The 6,597-nt window shown below is 38.9% G+C and overlaps 1 non-coding gene across 1 annotated transcript; it reads left to right on the top strand.

Moving 5' to 3' along the window:
- Positions 1–4,986: 4,986 nt before the first annotated feature.
- On the top strand, positions 4,987–5,116 carry LOC122220863. Its single transcript, XR_006203030.1, has one exon. It is a non-coding gene; the product is annotated as a small nucleolar RNA SNORA42/SNORA80 family (small nucleolar RNA).
- Positions 5,117–6,597: the final 1,481 nt, after the last annotated feature.

Below are 6,597 nucleotides of genomic sequence, written 5' to 3'. Positions count from 1 at the left end.
CTATGTTTTTGACATACTTTCCAGATCACCCCAACTTTTAAAAACTTCTCAGGGCATCATCTTGAAAAAAGCCCTGAAGACAGGTAAGACCCCAAGAAAACCAAGTTCACCTTTCCCATCTAAAGTGGCAATGGTCAACTTCCAGGGAAGATGGCAGAGTAGGAGGATCCAAGGCTCACCTCGTCCCATGGATTCACCTAGATAACACCCACATTAGTGTAAATAACCCATAAAATGGCTCACAGACTGGAAGAACACAGTCTCCACAGCTAAATGGAGAGAAAAGGTCACACTGAAGAGGGTAGGAAGGGGGAAGACATGGTCAGGAGCCAAACAGACCCACAGGACTGTCCACAGGAGGGAGGGATCCACTGGTCATGGAGAGGGGAGAGTAGAACCCATCCCAAGCAGGGGGCACCCACACTGGGAAGACAAATTGCCATAACATTTGGCTTTGAAAACCAGAGAGGCCTAACTTCATGAATTCTTACAATCAGTGAGGCTTAACACTTGGAAATTTAAAAATCAGTGGGCTCAGCTCTGGGAGAGCCAGAGGGCAACAGGAAACCAAGTCCCCACCCTTAAAGAGACAGGACAACAAACAGCTCTGCTGAGATACAGCACAGAAGCAGCAGTTTGAAAGATTCCTCGGGTGTATGGAGGGAGATTTATTTCCTAATCTAGAGGCCTGTGGGGAAGGGGCAGGGATCTTTGGGAGACTTCCCCAAGAACACAAGAGTTGGCAGGCATCATTTCCCTCCTCACATCCAGCTTAGATACGCGGACACCTGTGAGAATCAACAGATCACAGTGCCAACACTTTCCACCTAGCTTCCTAACAGTATGCCCCACCCCCTGGAAGAGGACTGGCTCCCTCCAGCCAACCTCCTCCCATAGCAGACATGCAAACTTTGCTAACACTGCAGTCTCGCCCCTGCATTCTCTTGTGGACTTGTTCCCTCCAATACACCCTTGGTAGGAGTCCATCCAAAGTTTGCACCACAGCTGTCAGCAAGCAGCCCCAACAGAGATCAGCATCACCCCAGATTGACTCCTCCTACCCAGGGAGAGAGGAAGAGAACCACACATACCAGTTTGACTGTGGTCCCAGCAGCGGGCTGGGGACAGACAACTGGTCTGACCGCAGACCTCAGCAACCAATAATAGCTTCTCAGGAGACAAAACAGAGAGAGCACCCTATGGTTCAGTGCTGCCACAGTTCTGGCAAAAGCCTTATCTGACCCAACTCAAGCACAAGGTGGCCCCAGACTGGCACACTAACAACACAGGGACCAAACCCTGCCCACAATAGGCAAAGAGAGCCATTGCAGGTGACTGGACTGAAAGCAAATGCAGCTCAGCCACAATAATAGGATGCACACTACACACATAGAAGACTCTCCTGAAGCACCAGGTTCTGGTTAACAGGGGACATGCAGAGCACTATAAGACCTCTTCTTCATAGGCAACTACATTCAAGAGCAGAAGGCACAGCTGACTTTCCTAAAACAGAGAAACAGACACAGAAAGTTAAACAAAATGAGGAGGCAGAGAAACATGTCCCAAATGAAAGAACAGGGCAAAATCACAGAAAGAGAGCTAAAGGAAAGGAAGATATGTAAGATACCAATGGTCATAAACTTAGTCATGGAACTTCAGAAAAGAGTGGAGGACCTCAGTGAGATTCTGAACAAAGAGATAGAAAACATAAAAAAAGAAACAATCAAAGATGAACTCAATAACTGAAATTAAAAATACACTAGAGGGAGGGTGCACCTGGGTGGCTCAGTTGGTTGAACTTCCAACTCTTGATTTTAGTTTTTGTCATGATCCCAGGCTTGTGGGATCGAGCCCCACATCAGGCTCCTCACTAAGCATGGATCCTACTTGGGATTCTCTTTCTCTCTCTCTCTGCCGCTCCTCCCCCTACCCATCAAAAAAAAAAAAAAAAAATACACTAGTGGGAATAAATAGTAGACTAGAGGAAGCAGAAGAATGGATCAGCAACCTGGAGTATACATTAATGGAAAGTAATCAGGTTGAATAAGAGAGAGAAAAAAGAATAATAAAAAATGAAAATAGACAAAGAAAACTCAGTGACACCATCTAGAGTAATAACATTTGTGAGGCATCTGGGTAGCTTAGTTGGTTCAGCGTCCAACTCTTGATCTTGGTTCAAGTCATGATCTCACAGTTTGTGAGTTTGAGTCCCACATCAGGCTCTTCACTCACAGTGCAAAGCCTGCTTGGGATTCTCTCTCTCCCCCCCCCCTCTCTCTCTCCCTTTCTCTGCCCCCTCCTCCACTCTGCACTCTCTTTCTCTCAAAATAAATAAATAAACATTAAAAAAAGAGAGGATAATATTTGCATATAAGGATCCTAGAAGGAGAAGAGAAAGAAAGGGGAGCTGAAAATTTATTTGAAGAAATAGTAGCTGAAAGCTTCCTGAATCTGGGGAAGAAAACAGATATCCAGATCCAGGAAGCACAGAGAGTTCCCAACAAAATCAATCCAAGGAGGTCCACACCAAGACACATAGTAACTGAAATGACAAAAAGTAGTGATAAAGAGGATTTTTAAAGCATTAAGAGAGAATAAAATAGTTACATACAAGGGAAACCCCTTAAGGTCATCAGCTTATTTTTCAGCAGAAACTTTGCAGGCCACAAGGGAAGGGAATGGTATATAAAAACTGCTGAAAGAAAAAATCTCTGCAACCAAGAATACTCTATAGCAAGAATACTCTGACATTCAGAATAGAAAAGAGATAGTTTCCCAGACAAACTAAAGTTAAAGGAATTCATCATCACTAAATCAGATCTACAAGAAATGTTAAAGGGGATTCTTTGAGCAGAAAGGAAAGACTAAAAGCAAGAGTAAGAAAAGTAAGAAGCACAAAAGCAGTAAAATTAAGTATATCTATAAAAATCAGTCAGGGGATTCACAAATTGAAAGATATAAAATATGACACCATATACTTAAACATGGGGGGAGAGGAGTAAAAATTTAGTGCTTTTAGAATGGGTTCACACTTAAGCAACCATCAACTTAAGATACACTGTTATGATATATATGCATAAGACGATAAATATAAATCTAATGGTGACCACAAATAAAAAAAACCAGACATGCAAAAAGAGAGAGAGAGACAGAGAGAGAAAGGAATCCATGTATATTATTAAAGAAAGCCAACAAACTGTGAGAAAAGAGAGCAAGAGAAGATAGGAATATAGAGGAACTACAAAAACAACCATAAAACAAATGACAAAATGGCAATAAGTACAGACCTGTCAGTAATTACTTTGGATGTAAATGGACTAAGCACTCGAATCAAAAGACATAGGGGGATGGAATGAATAAAAAACAAAACCTATCTATTTGTTGCCTACAAGAGACTCATTTCAAACCTAAAGACACATGCAGATTGAAGGTGAAGGGATGGAAAGGCATTTATGCAAATGGCAATAAAAAGAAAGATGGGGTAACAATACTTATATCAGACAAAATAGACTTTGTTCTATTTAGATAGGATTTTTTTTTTTTTAATTTCAGAGAAATAGAGAGAGTGAGTGGGGGAGAGGGGCAGAGAGAGAATCTTACACAGGCTCCACACTCAGCACAGAGCCCAACACAGGACTCAATCCCACAATCCTGGGATCGTGACCTAGGTCAAAATCAAGAGTCAGACACTCAACCGACTGAGAGACCCAGGCACCCCTTGGACAAAATAGAATTTAAAACAAACACTGATAAAAAGAGACAAATAAAGACACTATTATAATCATAAAGGGAACAACCTAACAAGAATATATAACAATTATAAATATTTATGCACCCAACGTGAAAGCACCAAAATACTTAAAGCAACTAATAACAAACGTAAAGAAAGTAACTGATAGTAAAACAATAATAGCAGGGGACTTTAACACCCACTTACATCAGTGGATAGATCATCCAAACAGAAAATCAATAAGGAAACAGTGGTTTTGAATGACACATTGGACCTAATAATGACACATTGGATCCAATAAATATGTATTTCAGAACATTCCATCCTAAAACAGCAGAATACACATTCTTTTGAGTGCACATGGAATATTCTCCAGGATACATCACATGTTAGGCCACAAAAAAAGTTTCAACATATTCAAAAAGATTGAATTCATAGCATCTATCATGTCTAACCACAATACTATGAAACTAGAAATCAACCACAAGAAAAAATCTGGAAATAACACAAATATATGGAGGTTAAATAACATGCTACTAAACAATAGATGGGTCAGCCAAGAAATCAAAGTGAAAATCAAAAAATACATGGAGAAAAATGAAAATGAAAACACAATGTTTCAAAATCATTAGGATGCAGCAAAAGCTGCTCTAAGAGGGAAGTTTATGACAATACAAGCCTACCCCAAGAAGCAAGAAAAATCTCAAATAAATAACCTAAACTTACACCTAAAGGAGTTAGAAAAAGAATAACAAACAAAACCCAAGAACAGTAGAAAGAAGTAAATAATAAAGATTAGAGTAAAAATAAATTAAATAGAAATCAAAAAACAACATCAACAAAAAAACAATAGAACGGATCAATGAAACCAAGGGCTGGTTCTTTGAAAAGATCTACAAAATTGATAAACCTTTAGCCAGACTCATAAAAAGAGAGAGAGAGAGGACTCAAATAAACAAAATAAAAAATGAAAGAGGAGAAATAACAACCAACACCACAGAAATACAAAGGATTAAAAGAGAATATATGAAAAAATTATATGCCAACAAATTGGACAACCTAGAAGAAATGGATAAATCCCTAGAAACATGAAAGCTCCCAAAACTGAATCAGAAAGAAATAGAAAATTTTAACATATCAATTATAAGCAATGAAATTGAAGCAGTGATCAAAAAAACTCCCAACAAACAAGAGTCTGGGATCAGATGGCTTCACCATTTGGTGAACTCTACCAAACATTTACAGAATAATTTAGTGCACGGTGATGGACTGGTGACAGCCCTTCTCTGTGGGCCTTTCATAGTGTGCCAGTGCCAGAGATGCATGCAAACCATTGCCCAGCCTTCTCACCAGTGGGCTGTGAGCACTGAAGGGAGCTGTACAGTGTGAAAAAAATGACAACAAAAATAAAACATAGAATTAATATGTATTCTTCTTAAACTATTCCAAAAAATAGAAGAGGAAGGAAACCTTCCAAGTTCATTCTATGAGACAAGCATTACCCTGATACCAAAACCAGATAAAGACACTACCAAAAAAAGACAACTACAGGCCAATATCTCTGATGAACATAATTAAAAAATCCTCACTGAAGTATTAGCAAACCAAATCCAACAATACACTAAAAATCATCCACTATGATCAAGTGAGATATACTTATTCCTGGGACCCAAGGGTGGTTCAATATTCACAAATCGATCAACATGATACATCATATCAAAAAGAGAAAGGACAGGGGCACTTGAGTGGCTCAGTCAATTGAAAGTCCAATTCTTGATTTCAACTCAGGTCATGGTCTCATAGTTCATGGGTTTGAGCCCTTCATAGGGCTCTGTGCTGATGGCGTGGAGCCTGCTTGGGATTCTCCCTCTCTCTGTGCCCCTCCCCAGCTTACACTCTCTTGGTCACTCCTACAATAAATAAACTTTTAAAAAAAATTTCTTAATTTAGTAAGAGAAAGGATAAAAACCATATGATCATTCAATAGATGCAGGAAAAGCATTTGACAAAGTACAACATGTATTCATAATAAAACTCCCTCAACATAGTAGTTTTAGACAGAACATATCTCAACATAATAAAGGCCACATATGAAAAACCCACAGCTAACATCATACTCAATGGTGACAAACTGAGAGCTTTTGCCATAAGATCAGGAATAAGACAAGGACATCCACTCTTACCACTTTTATTCAGCATACTACTGGAAGTCCTAGCTATAGCAATCAGACAAGAAAAAGAAATAAAAGGCATCCAAACTGGTAAAAGAAGTAAAATTTTCATTATATGTAGATGATATGATACTCTATATAGAAAACCCTAAAGACTCCACCAAAAAACTACTGGAACTGATAAATGAATTCAGTAAAGTTGCAGGGTACAAGATCAATTTACAGAAATCTATTGCATTTCTATATACTAATAATTAAAGCGCAGAAAGAGAAATTGAAAAAAAATCCAATTTACAGTTTCACCAAAAATAATAAGATACCCAGGAATATATTTAATCAAAGAGATGAAAGACTGCACTCTGAAAAACTATAAAACTCTGATGAAAGAAATTGAAGATGACACAAACAAATGGAAAGATATTCCATGCTCATGGACTGGAAGAACAAATATTGTTAAAATGCCCATACTACTCAAAGCAATCTACAGATTTAATGCAATCCCAATCAAAATACCAACAGTGTTCTTTCACAGAACTGGAACAAATAATCCTAAAATTTGAATGGAACCACAAGACTCCACATAGCCAAAGCAATCTTGAAAAGGAAGGTAAAAACTGGAGGTATCACAGAGGCACCTGGCTAGCTCAGTCGGTAGATCATGCAACTCTTGATCTTGGGGTTGTGAGTTCTGCCCCC

Source organism: Panthera leo, chromosome B2 (assembly GCF_018350215.1).
Source record: "Panthera leo isolate Ple1 chromosome B2, P.leo_Ple1_pat1.1, whole genome shotgun sequence".
Classification (NCBI taxonomy): domain Eukaryota; kingdom Metazoa; phylum Chordata; class Mammalia; order Carnivora; family Felidae; genus Panthera; species Panthera leo.
This window is presented reverse-complemented; position numbering and strand designations above follow the sequence as displayed.